The sequence below is a fragment of the Diceros bicornis genome, chromosome 30 (assembly GCF_020826845.1).
Source record: "Diceros bicornis minor isolate mBicDic1 chromosome 30, mDicBic1.mat.cur, whole genome shotgun sequence".
NCBI classification, from domain to species: Eukaryota; Metazoa; Chordata; class Mammalia; order Perissodactyla; family Rhinocerotidae; genus Diceros; species Diceros bicornis.
The window spans coordinates 15,748,928-15,772,765 of NC_080769.1; the positions used below are offsets into that span (position 1 = coordinate 15,748,928).

General features: G+C 37.8%; 3 long non-coding RNA genes across 3 annotated transcripts; all 3 read right to left on the minus strand.

Annotated features, from left to right (window-relative positions):
• Positions 1–644: 644 nt before the first annotated feature.
• On the minus strand, positions 645–7,830 carry LOC131394515 (uncharacterized). Its single transcript, XR_009216171.1, has 3 exons — positions 7,754–7,830; positions 3,087–3,205; positions 645–794 (listed from the first exon to the last, which is right to left on the minus strand). It is a non-coding gene; the product is annotated as an uncharacterized LOC131394515 (long non-coding RNA).
• Positions 7,831–13,959: 6,129 nt separating this feature from the next.
• Positions 13,960–16,043, minus strand: LOC131394512 (uncharacterized). Its single transcript, XR_009216169.1, has 3 exons — positions 15,971–16,043; positions 15,335–15,492; positions 13,960–14,114 (listed from the first exon to the last, which is right to left on the minus strand). It is a non-coding gene; the product is annotated as an uncharacterized LOC131394512 (long non-coding RNA).
• An 815-nt stretch (positions 16,044–16,858) lies between these two features.
• LOC131394514 (uncharacterized) lies at positions 16,859–21,078 on the minus strand. The gene is made up of 3 exons (XR_009216170.1): positions 21,009–21,078; positions 18,944–19,055; positions 16,859–17,205 (listed from the first exon to the last, which is right to left on the minus strand). It is a non-coding gene; the product is annotated as an uncharacterized LOC131394514 (long non-coding RNA).
• Positions 21,079–23,838: the final 2,760 nt, after the last annotated feature.

The following is a 23,838-nucleotide window of genomic DNA, read 5'->3' on the forward strand; positions in this document are numbered from 1 at the left end:
TTTTACAATTGATACTTAGTGTATTAAATTACTTTCTACTTTCCAACAAACTTCACCTATTCCCAAGTCACATCAAATTTGCTTCACTCCCCAAGCACGAAACCAGGTATTATCAGTGCTACAATCCCCTATATGTCCGCCTAATCTCTCACCAATCTGACATCTCATTTATCAAAAGCTTTAAGTCAGATACAGATTACTCCAATGAGAATGCACTTCATGTAACATCACTACACTATATGGAGGAAATGGTATCCTTCAAATTCCTTTCAAATTCTTACCAGTTATTTTCCAGGCTTTTGTCCTTTGTTCAGCCATTTAGCGACTGTGTATTAGTTACTCTGTTATTTTTTATTCCAACTAAACAAAACAATAAACTTTAATAATTTTAAAGACCAAGTACTCTCAACCACAGTATTTAATGCTGAAATTCTTTAGCATAACAAAAATTAGCTTCGTTTATATATTAACACCTAAGGAGCTTCAAAGGCTTTACAAACAAATCTTATTTAAAGTAATGAATTTCTTTATAGGAAGCTTGAAAATATGAGTCTGGGTTCAATTTCAGAATATAGCTCAACAACACACACTATTATAGAAATAACTATTTTCTTAAAATGATTAACTAGAGATTTAGAGGAAAATATTCATTTTGTACCAGGTAATAATATCGAAGAACCCAGCAGAGCCCTTCAACGTAAGACTGTACAATTTTACAACGGAATTTGTCATCAGCTGCATCAACGTCAAATTTGTTCTTGTAGTACCGCTGCTTCCAACCAGCTTCCCAAAGCCTAAAAATCAGGCAAAGCCAGTTCATGTTGAATTCATACACTTTCAGTAACTAGCTACCAATTTATCATCCAAATCAATTTATACTTAATATCCAGGTAAAATGTAAATGAGTTAAACAGGAATATTAACATAGCTTCATTTAATTATTTCTAAAAAGTCCACTTTCACAGGATTTATTATCAACTTAAAGATAGTTAAACGTTAAAAACTTAAACACTGATTCTAGAAAGATCATTACAAAACTACAGTAAAAAAAAAAAGAGAATAACCATTTATTAAAGTAGATACACAACACTTGTTTGCTCAGATTTTCATACTGTTTTACATGTTTTTTTGATTGTAGAACAATTCTAAAACTACATTTTAAGATGCAAATACTGAAGATATTTTATATAGTTCAAGTTCCTCAGTTTGTTAAAGTATATCTAAATTACACAAAGAAAGTCAACTAAATTACTTTTTAAAAAAAGAATAATCTAGAAGCCAGGCAGAAATTAGGTATATACCTACTCTCCCTATCCTTGGGCCTTCTCCCTCATTCAACAAAGCGTTGTTGGCATAAGTGAAGGACACGGACACACACACACACGTTCTGGTAAAACTTAGAAGGAGGTCATCAATTCACTAAATTTTCATTAATCACTGAAAATACAATGTGAAAAACCACATTTTCACTCAAAGTATATTTCTTTATTTTTTTAAGTACTCATTTCTCAATCTCTGAAAGATTTAAAGATGCCAAAGAATACTAAAAAAAAATCAAGAACGATCAAGAACGTCAGGATGATTCTCCATTAAGGGCTCTTTTCTACCATGTGCCAGATCTTACTAATTAATTGCAGTCATGTTTCAGAATACACCATATCAATTTTTTTATTTACATTTTTTTTTGAGGACGATCAGCCCTGAGCTAACATCCAATGCCAATCCTCCCCCTTTTTGCTGTGGAAGATTGGCCCTAGGCTAACATCCATGCCCATATTCCTTTACTTTATAGGGGATGCCACCACAGCATGGGTTGACAAGCGGTTGAACCTGCGAACCCCACGCCGCCGAAGCGCAGTGTGCACACTTAACTGCTGTGCCACCGTGCCGGCCCCTACACCATAGCAATTTTAACTTTGCCCCCACGCAAAAGATTTACAGAACATCAATTAGGAGAAATATCTTCTATCCATAATGTTGAATATCACTATTTTACAGAAACTATTAATGAAATAAATGCTAAGAACTCCAAGCATTTCTTGATAGAAGCAATTCTACTTTGATTATCTTCAGCACCAAAATTAAACAATAAAGTACTAAAAAAATCAAGTTAACTATTAAGCTTATATTGATCATGATGGCTACATGGTAAAACAAAAAATATACTCCAAGACTTGCAGAAGCAGAGGATAAAAACTCAGATCAGGTAAATGCTCAATCACAAGTCACCACAGATCTCTGAATCTGACATCAAAAGATGTTGGGAAAATACAGAACCAGACATCACACTTTTGAAGTTTCTAATCATAAATACAAACACATCATCCACGTCCTATAAAAGAAGCATGAGCTGTGAACCACTACTGTTTAACTTTGAAATAAATCATTTTGCAAAATTCTAAATGAGTTACAATTATTGAGGTTGTTGGCCCTTTGCACTTGAGCCCAGGGTTCAAATCCAGATTTAATCACACAAGAAGCTGTTAATCTTATTATATAATGATCTCAAACTTCTGTATAAATTAAAGAATCCAATATTCCTATTATAAATTTTAAGTATATAGCTAATGGGAAACTTCTCTGTCATGAAATATAGTTGTGCATATGCAAGTTCGGGGTTTTTAAAAATACATTTCTCTCTTAACCGAAAGCTTTTTGCATATTTCATTTTAAAGAAGAAACTTTTCAATTGAGATGATTAAAACAAACTATATCAAGTAACCAAATGTAACTGAACTTTCTGGGTTAAGCAGCTTGAAAATTTAATCACATAACAGTAACATTCAGATCACATAGAGCTAAACACCTCATGTCTAGCCGATCTAGTGCCTGCTCTCAGAGGGAAAAGGGGCTTGGAGGACAAAAAACAGCATGCATACTAATCTAGATACTTAGGTTTAACAGCTATAGCTTACACATCTCACTGGAATTTACTGACTATCCTAACCCTCCACATTAATTACTGGTGGATAAAAAGATCACAGGCAAGCATCTGAAGGCACTGCTGCTCTAAGCTAAACAGCATTAATTAGACGGCGTCTATTTCAGCAATTTGCTAACAAAGTGCTACCAAAAAATGGCTTCACCTGACGTTATCCTCTGGTTCAGGTTCACTGTCACTGTCTTCTGCTTTTTGCTTAATTCCTCCTATCGGAGTCGGGGAGCCATCAGAAGTGAAACTCGTATTAGGAGATACTGAAGGACTCTGTAGACAATTATGACATTACAGAGGAAGGATTTAATTATTCATTTCACGTAAGAAGTTACATCCAACTACTGTTACCACCATGCTTCACAGTAATACATTTTTTTAAAGCTATTAAATAGATATGGTAAATATATTTAGAAAGTATAAAGACTGATCTTGGCCTACTCCACCTCTCCAAAAAAGAATAATATAGTACCAAGCCTCCTACGCTTAGACTCAAAAGAATTTGAACATTAGGGTAAAAACTGCTTCAGAAGAAATAAGAAAAACTTAATTTCATAGATTTTTTTTTTTTAATTATAGGACTTGAACATTTTTTTTCTTTGGTGGTTCCCTCGTGTTATGAATTTGTGATCACGTTCCACCAATTAACTAACAAAGCTGTAAGGGGAAAAATATATATATATGTATATAAATTAATACATAAAATAATGCTGGTGAGAATAAAGTTAGATGTAAGTGGTTCAACCTAGTACAACCATTCTAGAAAGCAACAGTTTAATGAGACTCCGCCAGATATCTGTTAAACTATTTTATACATGCTGTTTTAAAATTCATTGTACAAATAAAATCTATTAGTCATCTTAGAAAAATGCAGCTTTTATTATTATTTCAAAGACTTGGATACCACTTTAAATTTACCATTATCTTCCCTGTGTACCTAACTCAATGAACATAGTAGCACCCTAAAGTATTTTAATATTTAACTAAAAAATTAGGGGCAGCTTGGTGGCATAGTGGTTAAGTTCACACACTCCGCTTCAGCGGCCCGGGGTTCACAGGTTCAGATCCCGGGCGCACACCTACACATCACTCAGCAAGTCATGCTGTGGTGGCATCCTACATACAAAATAGAGGAGGATGGGCATGGATGTTAGCTTAGGGCCAAATTTCCTCAGCAAAAAGAGAAAGATTGACAACAGACGTTAGCTCAGAGCCAATCTTTCTCACACACACACACACACAGACAAAAATTAAAATGTTCTGCAACTTTAATGTTAAATGACCAAAAACCTAAGTGGCAGAAAATGTTTTCATGGTAAAGTTTTTCTTCTGTTATTCACAGTATATTAGATATTTCAAGTAAGTTATTTTTAAATCGAGAACTCAGGAGCCTATTTTAATGATACTGTAACTAAAACCTCAGCATGAAGGTAGTTCACACCAAAGGCCAAGAAAAGTTACAACAAAGCAAAACTATATTTCACATAGAGCTCACAACACTTTCCTTTAATAAATGTATAATATCAATTTTATTCATGATACTGTATGGCTAATACTATCAAAAAAAAAAAAGAAAAGAAAAAAGAAAACAGGGGCCAGCCCTGTGGCCTAGTGGTTAAGTTTGGGGCCCTCTGCTTCAGCGGCCCGGGTTCAGTTCCCGGGCACAGACCTAAAACACTCGTTGGCAGCCACCTATATACAAAATAGAGGAAGACGGGCACAGATGTTAGCTTAGGGCAAATCTTCCTCAAGCAAAAAGAGGAAGATTGGCAACAGATGATAGCTTAGGGCCAATCTTCCTCACCAAAAAAAACCAAAAAAAAAAAAAAACAAACCACAAAGAATAAAAATAAATCCAGGAAGGCACTGTTGTACTTGGAGAATGAGATGGGTATTTTCAGTCAGACACATCTGAGTCTGAAATACCAAGTCCAATCTTTACCAGCTGTATGGCCTTGGGCAATTTATTTAACCTCTGTCAGCCTCAACTTCAAACAGGGACGATACTGTTCTATCTCTTTACAGGTTATAGCAAGGAGTAAATGAAACAATATATGTGAACCATCAAAGCTGCCTGCCTGGCGCATGGCGGTTAACCATTCAGGAAGTCGTCCCTATTAGATTTTAAACAACACTAATCCATTTGGATTAAATTAGGAGACTGATATTCCTGTCAATCATCTAAGTACAGAGAAGGTGTAAACAAAGCAATCTTTCCCAAATTCACAAACAAGATATAAATTATCTTTAGACAACAAAAATAATATACCTTCGAGGGAAGAAAAGAAGAAAAGAAGTTGTTTGCTCTTTAATGCTAAAGATCTGCTGCTCTTTTCTGCTCTATCTCTACTAACAAAAGTATTCAGAAATATTTTTTCCTAAACATACCAGAGTCATACCAATTCATTCAAATTTCTTTTTAAAAAGCTGTTTTTGCAATCAAAGTTGATTAAACTGAGAATGGTCGCAAATATAATGAAACTACACTTCAGAATGCAAAATTTAAAAACATATTTATGAGGAAACAGAAGCTATCTAATAAAACATTAACCATGTTGACCATCAGTAGATACCAGTCAAGCACTGGAGCCCAGCACACCCAAACAGCTCAGAAAAAACAACACAGCAAAAATCCATAACTGTAAAGCCTTCCTTTAAATAAACTGGTAATTTGGCTTCATGATTTCCTTAAATTCAACACATTCTAGATGAAAACTCCTCTATGCAAAGATTCCAGTAGAAAGAACGGTCTCAAGGAGAATTAAGACAGGATCAAATAAGCAACCTAATCACCAATCTCCCCATTCCCATTCCCATGGCAGACATTATTAATCAATATAGTCTAATCCTGTGGAGCCTGAATATTGGAATCTTTCTCAAAGCAATCATAGCTGGCAAAGTTTAAACCTACCTGCCTCCCTGAGAATAAGAAAAAAGCATTTTATCATCAACGTGGTCTTAGCAATACTAGTCACTCTCAGTTCATTCTGTGAGGACGGTAGTCACTATAATCTTAAATGATGGACATCAGCTTTTTCCATTCTACACAAGCATCTCACTGCAAAACCTTTCACTGACTCTCCATATCCCACTCTGTTAATGGTGTAAGGAATAAGACAAGAAAGCAAAAACAGAACAAAAACACAACAGAAACTCCAGCCGCTTCTCTCAGAAGATGCAAAATCTGTTTCCAAATTCCAAATCTAAGGTCCTAAAACTTCTAAGTGTGAATTTATGGGACTATAAATTCAACCAGTCTCACGATATGGCAAAAATTTCACATATAGGGTTGCCTTGTAATAAAGGATTTGAGCATCAATAGGATAACTATTAGAATAATGAAATTTAAATGTCCCAACTTAGGTAATTTCCTTGGATATATCACAGCAAAAGTTTACATAGGATACTGTACCTTATATAATATCTTTCCTCTCTCTACAACACTCTCTCTTTCTCTCATGCCTACTATCCTGAAATAAGCAATAGCTTTGATTACCTTTTGTCTGTGTACATTAGTTCACGGTCTGTTCCCTTATCCCTGCTGCTGCCCTGCCGGGTGCTCTGAGCTCATGGTCTGCTGCCATTACAGGAAGCTACTGAACAGAGCATAGCCTTGCTGGCTGAGATGATTTGCTTCTGCAGTCTGTATTACAACGTTCAAATAAGGAGGAATACCACGAGGCAAATCCATTCAGTTCCTGAGTTTATAAATAGGGAGCAACTGAGCCAGCCCTGATGGCCTAGTGGTTAAAGGTCGGCGCGCTCAGGGCTGGCCCCGTGGCTTAGCGGTTAAGTGCGTGCGCTCCGCTACTAGCGGCCCGGGTTCGGATCCCAGGCGCGCACTGACGCACCGCTTGTCCGGCCGTGCTGAGGCCGCGTCCCACATACAGCCACTAGAAGGATGTGCAACTATGACATACAACTATCTACCAGGGCTTTGGGGGAAAAAAAAAAAAGGAGGAGGATTGGCAATAGATGTTAGCTCAGAGCCGGTCTTCCTCAGCAAAAAGAGGAGGATTAGCACGGATATTAGCTCAGGGCTGATCTCCCTCACAAAAAAGTTTGGCGCGCTCCGCTTTGGCAGCCCAGGTTCGGTTCCCGGATGCAGAACCACACCACTTGTCTGACAGTAGCCATGCTGAGGTGGCGGCTCACATAGAACTAGAAGGACTTATAACAAGAATATACAACTATGTACTAGGGCTTTGAGGAGGGGGAAAAAAAGAGGAAGACTGGCAACAGATGTTAGCTCAGGGCAAATCTTTCCCAGCAACAAAAAAAGAGCTTCAAAAAAAATTTGGATAATGAGAGCTACCTTAAAATATGTATTCAGATATATTCCACATCTGAGTTGGAGAGTGAGAGTGTAGACAGTGAGGAGTACCTGTATTTGACAAACTGAGGAATACTATTCTGCAAAATGCCCATAACTGATCCCTGGGAGGAAAGGGGAAATACGGCAGTAAAACCACCCTCTTCTCTTGCTCTAGCTATGAGACATTTGGATGTCCTGTCATGCTTCTAGCACCATCACCACCCAGTACCTTTGGGGAAGCAGGAAGCACTGTGGCCCGACTGCATTAGAGAAACACTGCAGCCACTTAGCTATCCACATTTACATGTATGTTCTTTTCTTTCACATCATTTAGATATTTTCATATTAATAAGGATTTAACAGAGTTAAAAATATCTCAAGGCAAAAGAAATTGAGAAAAACTATAAAACAAAACAACGCCAGGCTAAGTGATAAATTCACACACAATTGTAAGAGGCATCTGAAAGTCACCACTCTTCAATGCTACATAAAAACAAGTTACTTACAGAATTATTCTGCATCCTCATTTCATAGGCTGCTTGTCTCGGATTACTGGCTACTTGAGAACCTGGTGAATTTCTTGAACCCGAGGCATGAGGGGTTAATACTCCACCAGGAGTGAAAGCTGGTTGATCTCTCTAACATAAATGGAAATGAATGTAGAAATTAAAATTAAATCACAACACAGTTAGATGACAGGAAGAAATGAAGGCAATGGAAAAGAGTCCCTGCTGTAAGCTCTTTAAAGATGAAATGGATTTCCGTTAACATTACAGGGTTGTCTACAGTTTGATTTGATGGTAACTTACCCTGTAAACAATAGTCTGTAATATTTAATAACTCTGCTATAAAAGTACATATAATACACTTTTCTGATACACAGAAGCTATTCAAATCTCATTAGGTTATTCCCTTATGTTCACTTACAATTTCAAAATGCATTCAAGACACAATTTTAGGCAAATAAAGATAACTATTAAGGTAAAAAAATAAGCCAAGAGTTTGATTTATACTTAGGAAATACAACTTCTATTTACCCTTCACCTTGATGGAATTTAACTCTTTGTTTCCAATTAGTTAGAGCTATGATTATAGCTACAGTAGGTGACAGTCATGGCTGACTGATAAAAGATATTTTTTAAACAGACAATGACTGAAAGAAAATAATAATATATAAGGTAGACATCAAACATGCCCTTCCCGATCTAAGTGGTTTTGAACCCACCTGCAACAATCAATAACTCTACTTTTCTCCCTTATAGGTTCCTGAAATTGCTCGATTCTAATAAAATATAATAATAAAAGGTGGTCCCCAAACTCCATTTGTTTAAAATCCAGTAAGGAAGACAAGAAAAACAAAAACTTAAGAAGTTAAGTGACTATAAGTGTTATGCAATTAACTAAGAAAACAAATATCACAAGCGAGAAGCACTCGAGTTAAAAGGAAGGACTGCTCAACCTGGATTACAAGCGGAAGCAATAGGGAGGCCTCGTGGAAAACGTAAGATGGGAGGGAGCCGTGAAGTCAGAAACCCATTGAGAGGGACCAAACAAAGGCAATGCTCTGAGTCAGGAGGGACTTGGGATATTTAGAAGACAACTGGGGAAAAGCAGGGTGAGAACTTGACCAGATCATAGTATGCTCTGCACGCCAGACTAAGATAGAACTGGATTCTGCGGGAACTAAGGAGTCACTGGTAATTTCTGAGCAGAGAAACAACAAAGTTTCGAGTGTTGTGTTCTAGGAAGAGTAACCTGACAAGGATATAGACAGAGTGTAGTAACTTTCAAGAAGATACAAAGAGCTAACTATTTTTATTACAAAAACAATACCCAATTACCGTAAAAAATTCAAACAGCTAAGTGCTACCCGGCCCCTCTGGCCCATCAAGTGTATCCCCTCAGACTCTAGAGCTTAGACAGGACTTCTTTAAAACTGACACCAGCATTCTTTCTCCAGGTAAGAGGCAGCTGGGTAGACATTACGTCCCTAACAAACTACTGGATAAGGAATAAAAAGCTATCTTCCTCCCAAATTGTAAATGTATGTTATTGCCAATCTGATGAAATTAATTATAACTCACCTTCATTCTTTCTCTTTTCTTTCTGTCGTCTTCTAAAACTGTCCTAAAAGTATAAAATCCACATATTCTGTCAAATAATTACACAAAAATCATTGCCAGGAATGATTTGGGAGACAAAGTTTTAAAGGAAGACCCCAGAAACGTAACTAATTAAACTAGGCAATGGACTATATGTTCAAAGTGCTGCCTATCAGAACTTTAGATAGACAGAGAGCATTCTAAATTGAGTTTAGATACAATTTAATTATTCCTCTTAATTTTTTTCAGATAGTTTTTGATATCATTTCAGGAAAGAATGCAAGAGTCATAACAAAGACCCTCTGTTTTACCCTGGAGCAAGTAGCCCACCAATACGGAGAAGATACAAATAAGTAACTCCCCACTTACTTTGGGCCACTGAAAGGCCTCCTTTACCCCAGAAAGCACTCCTCCCACGCCCAAGTTTCTGTGAGCATCAAGGCACTGAGACGACAGCTACGGTGGCCAGGGCTGCTGCTGTGGACTGAAACAGGGGCCAGCAGGTCCTGTACTGACTGTCATTCTACCAGCAGCTGCACTTCCATCACTTCCAAGTCAGTACTGCCACCTGCAATATAACACCCTATTGAGATCTGAACTTTGTGCTTTCTGCCAGGAGAGGGGCTGAATGCTGGATACATGGTGACTGACGACCTTAAAACCTCCTAAGACAGCAACACCACCAATTTCTTTAATCAAGCTTTTGCCCCATTTTTAAACTTATCTAGCTCACCAATGACCCACAGACTGTGAAATCCATTACTCAGTTTTCAGTCCGTATCTGACCGTGACTCTTCCTTCTTGATCCGTGCTCTTCACTTGGCTTCCAGGACACTACACTCACCTGGTTCTCCTCTTTCACTCTTGCTGAATGCCTTCACTCCTCAACTTCCCAACACCTTAATACTGGCGTTCCTCTTCACCCAGTACTTGGACCTCTCACTCTCATGGGAGTGATCATCTAGTCTCACGGCTTTAAACACCATCTACGTGCTGATGACTCCCCAGTCAGGACCTCTCCCCACTCAACATCTCCACTTGGGTGTACAAACTTCACATGCCCCAAATGGCATCCCCACCCCTAGCTCTGTGCCTCCCAGTCTTCTTTATCACAGCAGCTCAGACCATTTTTCAATTGCTCAGACAAAATGCTTTGGAGTCATTCTTAATAGCTTTCCTTCTCTCACCCCTAGCATTTAATTCACCAGCCAAATCCACTAGTTTTACCTTCAAAACATGTTCAGAATCCAATTACCTCTTATCAATCTCCACTGCCACCATGTTGGCTCCCTTGGATTATCGCAAAAGAGCCTAATTGGGCTCACTGTTTCTATCTTTGCCTCCATACAGTTAGTCTCAACAGGGCAGCTAGAGTGATCCTTTTATAATATGTGTCAGATCTTGTCACTTTTATACTCAAAACCCTCCACTGATGCAGAGTGAAAGCTAAAGTTCTTATAACGACCTATAGGGTCCTACCAGATCTGGCCCTCCACCATCTTTCTGACCTCCTCTCCTACCCCTACTACTTTCCCTCTGCTTCCTCTGTGCCTGCCACACTGGCTCCTTGCTGTTCCGTGAACATCCTGGGGAAGCTCCTGCCCTAGAGCCTTTGCACTGGCTATTCCTTCTGTCTGAAATGCTCTTCCTGCAAACACCTGCATGATTACTCCCTCATATCCTTCAAAGTCATCTGTCAGTGAGGCCTTCTCTAGTCATCTTTTCTAGAACTGCAATGTCCTCACATCCACCTTCCCAGATATTTCCTCATCTGCTTTTTTCTTCACAGCACTTATCACTCTCTAACACATGACACACTTTACTCAGTTTCTGTGTTTATTGTCCATCTCCCGCGGAAGAATATCAGCTCCGTGAGGCCAGGAATTTTTGTCTGCTTTTTTCTTTTGTTTTTTGTTGTATCAGTAACACTCAGAATACTATTTGGCACACGGTAAACACTTAATAAATATATGCTGAATAAATGAAGAAGATTTGCAAGACAAAAGGCAAACATCAAAGCTCATAAAATAAAAAGCATCATATTTCTGACCTAACTGCTCAATTTTAATAATAAATATTGATATATTCCTCTTTTACCACGTATTCTGCTGGTCAGTTAAATACCTATTTCTAAGGGTGGTAGTTACACATAAGCAAAATAGGTACACCTGGTTGGACTTTACTGATCTTTAATTTTTGTGTGCTATGAACTCCTTTGGAAGTCTGTCAAAAGCCGGAGACACACTTCCTGGGAAAATACACACACCTAGATACTATTATATTGAATTTCTGAGGGTTCATAAATTTCCCCGATGTCCAACCATGCTGACAAACATCATATGATGTCAGGGATACCAAAAACGATCCAAAGCTTTAAAATGCCCTCTCTGCCAGGCCAGCTGGAAACTTTATTACTCAAATCTGAAGCACTCTGGTATCTATCAAATCCCATACATCCCACTCTAACGGCAAATATCACCAATACTTAATAGTACAGAGTAACCTAAAACCACATAAAAGGACTGTTCTAACGTGAGGCTTTTACACCAAGTACTACACCGTACGTGTAGTTTTTTCTGAAGCATAAATGGCAGCAGGTCAGGTGGAGCCACCATAATTGTTGAAGGCTTAGTTAAAAATGGCTGTCCTGATAGACATTTGATATCCTAGACAAAGTCAGTTATGCTATTTAAATTTTACATGTGAAAAATTCTTGCCTTCACAGAAGATTACCAAGTACCAAAGGCTTTAAAAAGAACACTTACAGTCTACTCACACTGGTATATAAAATGGTACCCAAGGTTCTAAAAAAGAGATCACTAGCTATAGCATACAAAGCTGAAGAAAATATAAAATCTTGTCAGATGCAATGACATGTTTTAATCTGTTAGGAGATAATGAAGCAATGTAGCAATATTATTATGTTGCTATTTGCTCAAAATAGCCATGTGACTTTTTATAAAATCAGTTTCTAAAAGGATTTCCTTCACTCTCTTTCTAAAAAGCTACTATCTGCTCATTTTACCCACTGCTTGCCTCCCTTGCCACTCTTTCACAACCACCCTGCAACCTACTCTGCCTCCAGGCTACTGCCCCCCCACCCCACTAACGCTTCAGGACCTCTGAAACCCTGGCCATGATCTAGGGGCCTATCTCACTCTGACGCCTCTGGCAGCACCAGTGGCTTCTCATCTCTTCAAGGATTTCCTCCCACCTCTCTAGAACTGACTCCCCTTTCTCCTTAACCTCCATGTTTGTTAAGGTTTCTGTTGGAGGCACTTGAACTCCATACAAAGCTCCAGGGATTTCAACTTCACACTCATGAGGTGAAGTATTCTGCTAATGTTCTCAAATTTCCTTCCAAAAGACTTCTGCCCTGAGCTTTACACATATCCATCTAACTGCTTCACGGACTTTTCTCCTCTCAGGTGTCCTGTGACCCCTCCAACTCAGTATCTCCAAAATGAACCTCAATTTCTACCTTGTCCTCACCCCAACCTGCTCTACCCCCACTGCTTGCTGTCTCATGAACGGCCCAACCACACTCCCAACTGCCTAAGCCAGACTGGACTTCTTACCTAAGCACTCACTCTATCACATGTCATCAATTTCCAAGTGCTTTATTATTTTATTTCCTTCTTTTATGTTTAATTGCTTACTCAGAGCTGCAACCCTCTGCCTAGACTGATGCTATCTAACCCAGAGGCCCCTACACTCCACTACCAGAGTACAGAGTTCCTAGGTCTTCACCTGACTTCCACAGCATAAACTTTTCCTATAAAACATGGCATCCACTAGTTCATTCCCAGCATTCTTCCAGTCTTGGAACCCTCATTTCACATCCTGTTGATCAGACACGTATTTGGATTTTTATGTTAATCAAGATTATGAAGAGAGAAAAAAATTACAGTGCAATTCACACAGTGTGCAATACACAGTTCCACACAGCAAGCATCACAGCCTTTATAAAATAATCAAAGCACTGGCCACTCATGATTACATTGGCGTTTGATACACTATAATAATATAACAACACACTCAAAGAGGTTAAAAGTACAATCACAGGATCATCATAGCCTATTAGAGAGAGGAGCAATTTAGCTACTGCAATAGAAACACTTTACCTCATCATCCTTTCTCTTTTTAAAAATGCTATCCTCAACTTCACCAACTGCTAACATGATCATCTGTACTCTTTGCAGATTGACATAACCACTTTCTGTAAGGTAACCCTGTAAGTGATAAAATACATGTAAAATGATCTTCTTATAAAAGCAAATACATCTGTTTTGAAATTATTCAAGAATGAACTTACCCCAGTTTTGTGAACCACATTTTTGTATATGTTAACTGAACGGTCAATTGCACCTTCCCTGCCACCAGGAAACAAACATTATGTATTAGGACCAGTACGCACTGTAAGCAAGAAGGCTACAACAGTAGTTTAAAAACCCACACAAACACACATACCGAATCTCTAACGACAGCAGGTGAGGAAGGAACTCATTTCCCACAAAGAAGCACATGAAGACCCAGTCATCAATGCTCCTCTCGACATCAAATGTGAGTGGTAGGCTGGCCATGGTGAGCTCTCTTTCCAAATACTACAACCAAAAAGGAATGCTGCCATTAAAGCTATGAAACGGCACTCTGCTTTAGAGGGCTGATTCTAGTGATTATTGCTACATACCTCACGAAGAACACTAAGACGAAGGAAGATAAACTCTCCTTCTGCACAAGGAAGACTATCTGCAAGTTCATCGTGCTGCAACAAAAGGAGTGAAGATTAAACAAGTCTACTCTAAACCCTGTAATTTGTTTCCAGCCAAACGAACATTATAGCTTTTTTTAAAGCAAGATCCATTTTAATATTACAAGTACTAAATAAAAAAAGAACACACCAAACCATTTTAAAAATAAAAATTACCCATAATCCCAATCATACCTAGACCAGGGATCGGCAAATGTTTTTTGCAAAGGGCCAGATAGTAAATATATATATTTTAGCCTGTGCGGGACACACAGGGTCTCAGTTGCATATTCTTTCATGTTTTATTTTGTTTTTACAACTTTTTAAAAATATAAAAACCAGGGCCGGCCCCCTGCATAGTGCTTAAGTTTGGCATGCTCCGCTTTAGCGGCCAGGGTTCGCAGGTTCGGATCCTAGGCGTAGACCTACACCACTAGTCAGCCGTGCTGTGGCGGCAACCCACATACAACAGAGGAAGACTGGCACAGATGTTAGCTCACGGCTAATCTTCCTTTAAAAATAAAAAATAAAGTAAAAACCATTCTTAGCTCATAGGCCAAATCTAGAGGGCTGGAGTTTGCCAATCTCTGACGGATAGCCAACCAGTATTTTGATGTGTATGCCTCTAGACCCTTCTCTGTGAGCATACAGTATACTTCTTACCTGCTCTTTTCACTCACTATGTCTTTTAAAGAGGTACCATATTCTTAAAACAGATAGAAACCTCTTTAGAGACTGGATATAATCAAGTGAACCCAAAATATGCAGAAACTAGGAGTAACTTAAAAGTATCAACAAGTTTAAAGTATCAACAAGTTTAATATATTTGATTTGTAGTTCCTTTTAAGAATAACCGTTTGAAACATTACTTGTACAAACAAATCATGTGCCATGGACATTATTACCTATGAGACTTAAGCCTCATATACTTACAAGCTATGTTAGGAAAAGTGGAGAGTAGAAAGAATGAGCACATGCATGCTTTTGAATGTGTCTTTAAAGAGTTTTCAAAGACACATTTCTATGAGAGGGAACAGAGTAAGTAGGTAAAAAATCTAATCAAAAATAGTCTTCTCTTTATTTTAAAAATGAAGCAACCTGAATATATTTAATGCTGTTCAATTATACACTTAAAAATAGTTAAAATGGTATATTTTGTATTATATATATTTTATCACAAAAAAAATAAAATAAAATTTTTAAAAATGAGGCAACTACCATCTCAAATTTCTTACCTTTCCCTTCTTTTCTCTTGGCAAACCTTCACAGTCCTTAACTTCATGTCCAAACTGATTACAAAGAGCACATGGCTTGGGTTTGTTTGGTTTGAATTCTTCTCTAATAATGGTAAAGTTGGGTTCATATGTAGCAAGGCCGAGCATAATGAGATCAGCTATCAATCAACAATGACAAAACACTGAACAGTGAGCACTTTCAGAAGATCCTTACCATAACCAAAGACATAAGACATTACCATAACACAAGACACCAACACAAAGAAAAGCCCAAAGGAGCACACAAACAGAGGCAGCAAAGTCAAAATGCCTAAAACTTCCTAGTAGTTCTCAGTCAACAAGATGTCCCCCAGATACATGGGCCTAGAGTGTAGACTACCACTCAGGAGTCAACACTCGTCCATTTTAAAGGTATGTGCAGCCATATTAAAAGGTAGAAAAATGTAAGAAAAAAATTAAAGATAGGTAAACATTAATCACAGATTAAATAACTCAGTACTAATTTCCTCTCAAACATAAAATCAGCAAGGCACTTTAGAATTTCCAGGCAATCATGAATAATTCATTACTATACACCAAGTCATCAACTTGCTATGGTTTAATCCAAGAGACTCAAATTCCAAAGAAGAAACTTACCATCTGCTCCACATAAGCAATGATGAGTGTTTGGGTCATGGTTAGGCTGAGCTAAAGGAGGAGAAAACATATATTTATTATATTTATACCAGAGGAATATCACATTTTACCATTTTCTATATAATGGCTTGTCAATCAGATATTCATAAGTGATTTTTTCCTCTTTGTCTTCTAATGTAATCTATAATTTTATGTTCTCCTTCACCAGGAGCACTAGCATCAGATAAAATAACCTATAAAAGACAGTTTTTAACACTTTCAGCTCATCTCCAATTTTCTAGGACAAAAATCAACAGAACTGAGTATCTTAAAATAAACTGGGATAATTCTATTAAGATGTTATTAATTGGAAATTTTTCTTAATAAGGTGTGTGTGTATTAAACACCAAAACTATTTACTTACTGCATGGAATAGAAAATCAAATGTCTGGGTTAAACTTAGCCATTAGTAAAACCGACCAGTCACAAGTCTCCACCATTCTCACTGCCACCTAAGGACACAGCACTGAAGCACACAAACCCTGGGAGCAATCAATAAAAGACACCCAGTAAACACAATTTCCCACACCTAATAACAGGGAAATAGGCTTATGACCCTAAAATCACACAACAGTTTGTTTAAATTTTACGTAAATACTTAGGAGAACACAGTGATTCTTTCAAGGCAGACCCACGACTTTAATTTTGCTATATTTTGATTTCAAATAGAAATTTTCATTTAAAAATTACTTTCATACATAAATAGATATTTTTTAAACCATGAGTACCATTTTATGGCTTCATAGTGACGGTACGAGGACAAAAAATTGGCATTGAGAGAAAATTCGACTGTCTAAAACTGGATCATGCAAGACATCCCATTTCTAATAACCCTGGCAGCCTCTCCTTTCCTCTGACAGTCAACTAGGATTTCACAGGGGGGAAAAAAGAAAAAAATACTATCAGTCATATCAAAGTATAGACTCAAATATCACCTTCATCTTTTTGAAGTACCAAAATGTGAAACTTACTGTCAAAATTTTCCACCCAGGATCATTATTTAAACGATCAGCTATGTAATAGCGAAGGCATTTAGCAAGATTGTCCATGAACTCGGTTCCCTAAAATGATAGAAGGAAATAAATTAAGCTATCATTTAAGAGTTAGCAATAGCCAGCAAAGTCTGAGACTACTTACTGGTGTAACACAGTTGCTGTCAAATCTTTCTTTTATTTCTTCTGGAGGAAGAAAGCCACCTAGAGAAAAAGGCAATGTTTTGTTATCGCCATAAAAAGTGAGGTAAACTACACAATATTAAGCCCAAACAACAAAAACAGTAAGTTCAAATACAAAAAAATGAGAAGTATTGTCACTTGAGGAACAATGTTCCCCTTTCTGGGAAGAAAATAAGATTCCTCTCCTCAAATTTAAATAAAGCTTTAACAGAAGTGTCAAACAATATATAGTACACAAAAGATACTATATTGTTATATAAAAATATAAAAATTATGATGTTCTTCCTAAGGCCCTCTGCAGCAGAATACACACACGGGTTAGGGGTTCTAATTTGATACCAGTTCTTAAAATAAAGGTGCCTTAGAAAAACAAAATTAGGGCCAGCCTCGTGGCTTAGCCGTTAAGTGCGCGCGCTCCGCTACTGGCGGCCTGGGTTCGGATCCCGGGCGCGCACCGAGGCACCGCTTCTCCGGCCATGCTGAGGCTGCGTCCCATGTACAGCAACTAGAAGGATGTGCATCTATGACGTACAACTATACACTGGGGCTTTGGGGGGAAAAATAAATAAATAAAAATTATAAAAAAAAAAGAAAAACAAATTAAAATGCTGAATTTATCACAGCTTATGATAAGAAATAAATGATAAGAAATAAAAATATCAGCTAGAGGGATACAAAAATCCTATTTTTCCCTCTGTATCACTGATTAGCTTTTTCTCAAGACACAAACATATTTCATAACATGTTCAAGAAAGAAGACATCTTTAAAATCAAAGACAATCTGTTATAGATACAAACAGGTTTTAGAGTATTAGTATAAGCTACAGCTAAAAGTAACTATATACTCGCATACTTCTAGCAAATTAAAATAACATAGAATGTATCATAATTGCAGGCTTGACCTGACTACACCATGGTATCCTTTTTCAACTTCCAAGTGTAATATCCTGAGCCAATAAACTGTGGCTTTCCTGGTCTATCATATTGCCCTATGTAACAAAGCACCAAACAAACCACTCTGCTACAACCACACCCCATCTCACACACAGGTGTCTTGGGAAAGAACCAGTCAGAGTGGGCATGAAGACCTCTTGACCTTTCTCCTCTCTGAGCTTTAGCCAACTCCTACCTATGTACCCATCAGGAATTTCAAGGCTTTGAAGAATTGCAAAAATGGCCACATCCCACCCCTCCCCTCCTCAAAATTGAGAGAACCCTGGGTACCTCACTGCCTCGGTTCCTGCTACATCAATCTAGACTGACAGTGTGTGTGACTTGGTGAAAGCCTGGAATATGGATCACATCATCCCAGGCCTCCTCATGTAGACCTCTGAGTTCTAAGAGGAAGCAATAGGCAAGCTACCAAGACTGATTTGAGGAAAATGTTTACAGAATGCTAGCTTTCTAATAGCCCCCATTAGAAAAAAAGAAGTAAGAAGCACTTAAAATATTTCTGTTTTACAGATATAGAAAAGTTAGCAGAAGAGCTGCACTTGTCCTGAGAGGGACTGACAATCTGCTCTCCCTACCAGAATTCTCTCCTTGTATTCCCAAGTTTCTCTTTTACTACAGAGTTTGGAAACAAATAGTGAAGAATTCCATTAACAACTTTTCCTCAACAGTGAACATAAATTTTCCTTGCATATTCTGGGATTCTAAGTAAATTAAAACCTTATCTATTTGAAAGAAAAAGTTGCCGCCCCTCCCCCTTCTGCATACATCTTATAAAAAGTCCACCTTCAAGACTCATTTTCTTTACCTTTTGCCAGTATTTCTTCCCTGACTCGCTGCTTCTCTACTGCTGCTTCCATTCCTTCCTTTGATGCTCTGAACCTCCTCGAACGCTGCTGGTTCATTTTAGCACGTGGTTCCTGAAAAACATGTATTTCACATTCACATAATATTATTCAAAATATTTGCAACTAAATCTGCACATTATTTTGAATCAGTTGTTTTTATAAAACTAGTACACTAAAATGGAAAAGGTAAGTAATATGTCTAATAATCCTTTCACGACAGACAGGAGATCCTGAGGACTTAAATTTGGACCAAGAACCTAAAAGCTGAGCTCAGTGAGTGACATATCAAATGCACAAACATCCTATGAAGCCACAGCACTTAACAGTGCAGGCCCCACGACCTAATGCCAATTCCACTGGGTTATGGTGCTTCAAAGCACCCAAGAAGAAAGCTCACTTTACTCAAAGACTCAGCCAGCAGACAATGACTACAGAACCAGGATCAGGAAGAGCTTCCTTCTGTCCTTGCCTAAGAGGAAGGACGGTCTCCAAATGAGATCCACAATGCCCTATAAAAGCAAAAGAAAACTACTTGATCTGTAGGACCCCAAGGCACTTCCATTTTGTACTTCCCACAATAAGCTTCATAATCACCACTCTGTCTCTACAAGCACAGCAGGAGACAGGGAACAAGGTTTTTACCAAAAGTACTTTTAAATCACTCTAACCAAGTGAAATTTAAATCACTGGATAAACCTAAATGAAGTGAACTGGACTGTAAGGTTCTGAAGTTACTGAACTGAGTTTTGGGGTTGGAAGGGACTCTAAAGTATCCTGTCTACAAAAAATAAGTTATTTTATATTCTCTTTTAAACAGTTCCCTTTTCTGTAAAATGAGACCACCTAATCTAATTCTTTCAAGCACCAAGTTCTATGATCTACATTTATATTTTAAGAAAAAAACATGTTACAGACATGAGCACGTACACAACGCACACAAATATGTACATATTTTATACTTGATCTAGCAGTAAGGGCATACTGCAGTAAAGTTAAAAATTTTCTTCAAGAAACTTAGCTAATGTGAATTGGAATATGCTCCAAATAAGACATATTCCTGTTCCCTTTATTCTTTACTCCACTTTAACTACAACTTAACAAGTTATCAGGTAGCTAAGATTTTTCTTTGAGTAAAGAGAACCTCACAGAAAAGTTAATCTTCTTGGACCCAAAGTTTTCTGGATTTTCAAAATCATTCCATTAGCTACTACAATTGCTAAATCTAAAAGATAAAGAGAATCTATTTGCATATGGATAAATAAATTTAGGCTTATGATTTACCTTAATTTTCCTTGAACCCTGGTATATAGTTTGCTAACCAATTATAACCTAAGCTACTTGATATTATTATCATAGGTCAGTAAGTTATTCCCCTCTTAAGGTCCTGTGATGACTAATCACAGCCTATAGGATAAAATCCAAACTCCTGAGTGTGGCAGGTGAGGCCTTCTTCAAGTCATCACTCTACTTCCCTTTCCAATCTAAAACTCCTACAGTTGCCCAAATATGTCAGTGTGATCATAGGCATGGAGAGTGTGTTTACCTGCCACATTTGAGAAGTCCATAAGGTCCTCCCTCCCCATATCTGTCCCATCCATCCCCTTCCACTGCCCACCAATCTCCAATTATTCTTTATCCTTCAAGAAATGGGACAAAAGTCACCTCCTCTCTATCTTCCAACTCTCTTAGTAGCACTGATACCTTCTTCCCTCAACATGCTGCATGTGTTATCTAGTGCCTATAAAGCCCATAAATAACTAACTTCACTCATTTATCTAAGTCTCTGTCCCTTTACTGGTAAGCCCTTCAAAAGCAAGGGCAGTCACCAACATCCCCAGCATTTCACAGTACTTGGTACAAAACAGGCATAAAAAGTGTTTGAATGCATGACTGAAGGATGAGGCTTGCTTTCTCAAATTTACCACACTCAATATTTTTCTTTATTTAGCTGACTTTCATTCTAGACACTGGGAACACAGCAAAAACAAAAACGGAAGACTCTAAGTTAATTATTTTAGCACTTACCACTCCATCTATTGCCATGTAGAGAAGTCATCTTGGTCTTACTATATTGAAAAGTCTGTCAATGTATTCAAAAATTGCAACCATCATTTCATCTTCGTTTTTTGGTGCCGGTCTATAATGATAAGCAAACAATGTAATATAATATAGTACTCCTCTGTAACTGGTGATGTCAGTGACAAAAACAGGTTACGTACTTGTCTTCAGGATGAGTACAGGGATGGATGATTCCATTCATATCCAAATACAGATTACCAAACTCCACGTCATTTGGATTAGGTTTACTGGCATCAACAGGAATCTTTACACCATTGCATTCTTTTGGCTATGAGGAAATGACAATTAATAGTAGTTTGATTGTTCAAGTCTGAAATTGATATAACCTAGGCTCAGTAAATACCTGTGTTTCATTTCTGAATTGGAAATAAAACACTTTAAGCAATCTTTAAATTATAAGTTATCTTATTCCTTAAAGCAAACTGAAGTAGATATTTCATTTGTAGAAAGGAGACAGCTTCCAACACAAGTTAATCTTCTCTATGTGGGGGATAGTTATCAAATTTCCAAATCATTCAGTTGTCCAAGCGAGAGACCAGGGGAGTCACCTTAGAATTCTTTTCCCTTACCACCCATTCCAATAAGTCCTGTCAATTTAACATGAAAAACGCTAACAGCATCAGGGCATCATCTCTCACCTACAAGACTGGAACGGTCTTCGTGTGGACTGCCCGCCTCTAGACTCTCCCGTCTCCAGCCTGCCCTCTATGCTGCCAGAGTTTTTTTTTCTAAAATACAAATGAGGCTGCATCTTAATCTTGCCTGATTCTCCCAGTGATTCCCATAGCGGGTGTAAACCAATGAGCCTGGACCCATCCTAGTCTCCTGTCCCACCACGATATTGTTCAGGTCCAGCCCATCTCGTCTAAGTTCCTGGAAAACGCTCTCATCTGTCAATGTCTTTGCACACTGCTTTCTCTCTCTCAACACTCACTTCCTGAAATCTTAGTAATTTTCCAGGGTCAGACTCAGATCAAATGTCGTTCATTTTATAACGCTTTGTACTCATCTCCTAAGAAATGAACTGCTCTTCCTTCTGCATTTCCACAGAATTTTGCTTATTCACTTGTAGCACTTCCATGGTTTTATAATTAATTTGTCATTCTAACCCAGCTACACTGTGCATTCTTCAAGAGGTAAGGACTGTGCCTTACTCACTCCTGGAGGCACTCAATTATACTTCTGTGATAAACATTACCTTTGTCTTTTTCTCCCAGAGCTTCAGCAGATGATAAGAATATGAGATAGGTTTTTACTGTTACTAATAGTAAAAGTCACTTAAAAAATAATAGTTCCCCAACACATGCAAAGCATCATTTGTAACAGCAAAAAACTGTGAACAATTTAAAAGCCCACTATGTACATGCTATATCATGGATGAACCTCAAAAACATTCTAAGTGAAAGCCAGTCATGAAAGACCACGAAAGATTCCATTTATATGATCCAGAATAAACAAACCAATAGAGACAGAAATAGATTAGCTTTAATCTGAGGGTAGAGGAAGGGGAAGGGAGATAAGAAGTAACTACAAGTGGGTACAACATTTCTTTTGGGAGTGATGTAAATGTCCTAAAATTAGATAATAGTGATTGTTGTACAACTCTGTATATATACTAAAAACCACTGAATTGTACGCTTTAAATGGGTGAACTTTATGGTATATAAATTATATCTCAATAAAGCTATTAAAAATAGATAAATAAACGGTCAACTTAATTAGGAAAAAAAAGAGCCCAAAGAATGCATTAATAAACTGTGATATGTCCATATAGTAGAATATCAAATAGAAGTGAGATTCAAAGAAATAGAGCTGGATGGTCACAAATATATTGCTAAGACAAAAAAGCAAGCTGCAGAAGAATACATACAGTATACCACTTATTCAAAGTTATCAAACAGACAAAACAATATTAGGTATTGTTCAGGGATGAATACATATGCAATGAAAGCAAAATTAGAAAAGCAAAGGAATGATAAACACCAATTTCAGGACAGTGGTTATCTTTGAGAGAGAGGGAAAGGAATGAGATTGAGCTTCAGTTTGGATTTACAATTGGGAAAAAAGGATATCAAAAGAGATTTAAGGGCAGAATAGGGAAGAAGCTATCAGACAGTGTTCCATACTCCGTGCTATGAATCAGGAAAGAGGGGTTCAATCAGAAGCAGTGAATGGGATAACTGGTAAGGAAAACAGGAGGTCAATTTTTGGGGGGTCTATTGAAAAAGATAACCTGATGACCCCCAAACATAACAAAACAAATTCTATGAAGGCAGGAGGCTCTCTGCCTATCCAACTAACCTCTACACTCCAAAGTCCACATTTTCCTCTCTCCTGCACCAAATAGACACCAGACTCAGGAGAATCCACACCCACTTTATTTATGCTCCCCAGGAAGCCAGATAGTTAGTATTTTAGACTTGTTGGCCATATGACCTTAGTTGCAACAACTCATATCTGCCTTTGTAGAGTGAAAGCAACCATAAAGAATACAGACATGAATGGGTATGGCTGTGTTTCAGTAAAACTTTATTTACAAAAACTGTACACTGGCTTGCTAACCTCGGCCCTAGCGCCTAGCACACCACTAGGCATATTGTAGCTCTTCACGGATGTTGCGTATAGCTACATGAGAATTTCTACTTCCACTACCTAGAAAGTATAGCACGGGGAAGGGTGCATGGGGAGGTCCTAACTTTGAGAAAAGAGCTCCAGGCATTCCCAATAAGAAAACTGAATATACTTTCCTCTCAGGAGTTACTGTAGATATAGTTAA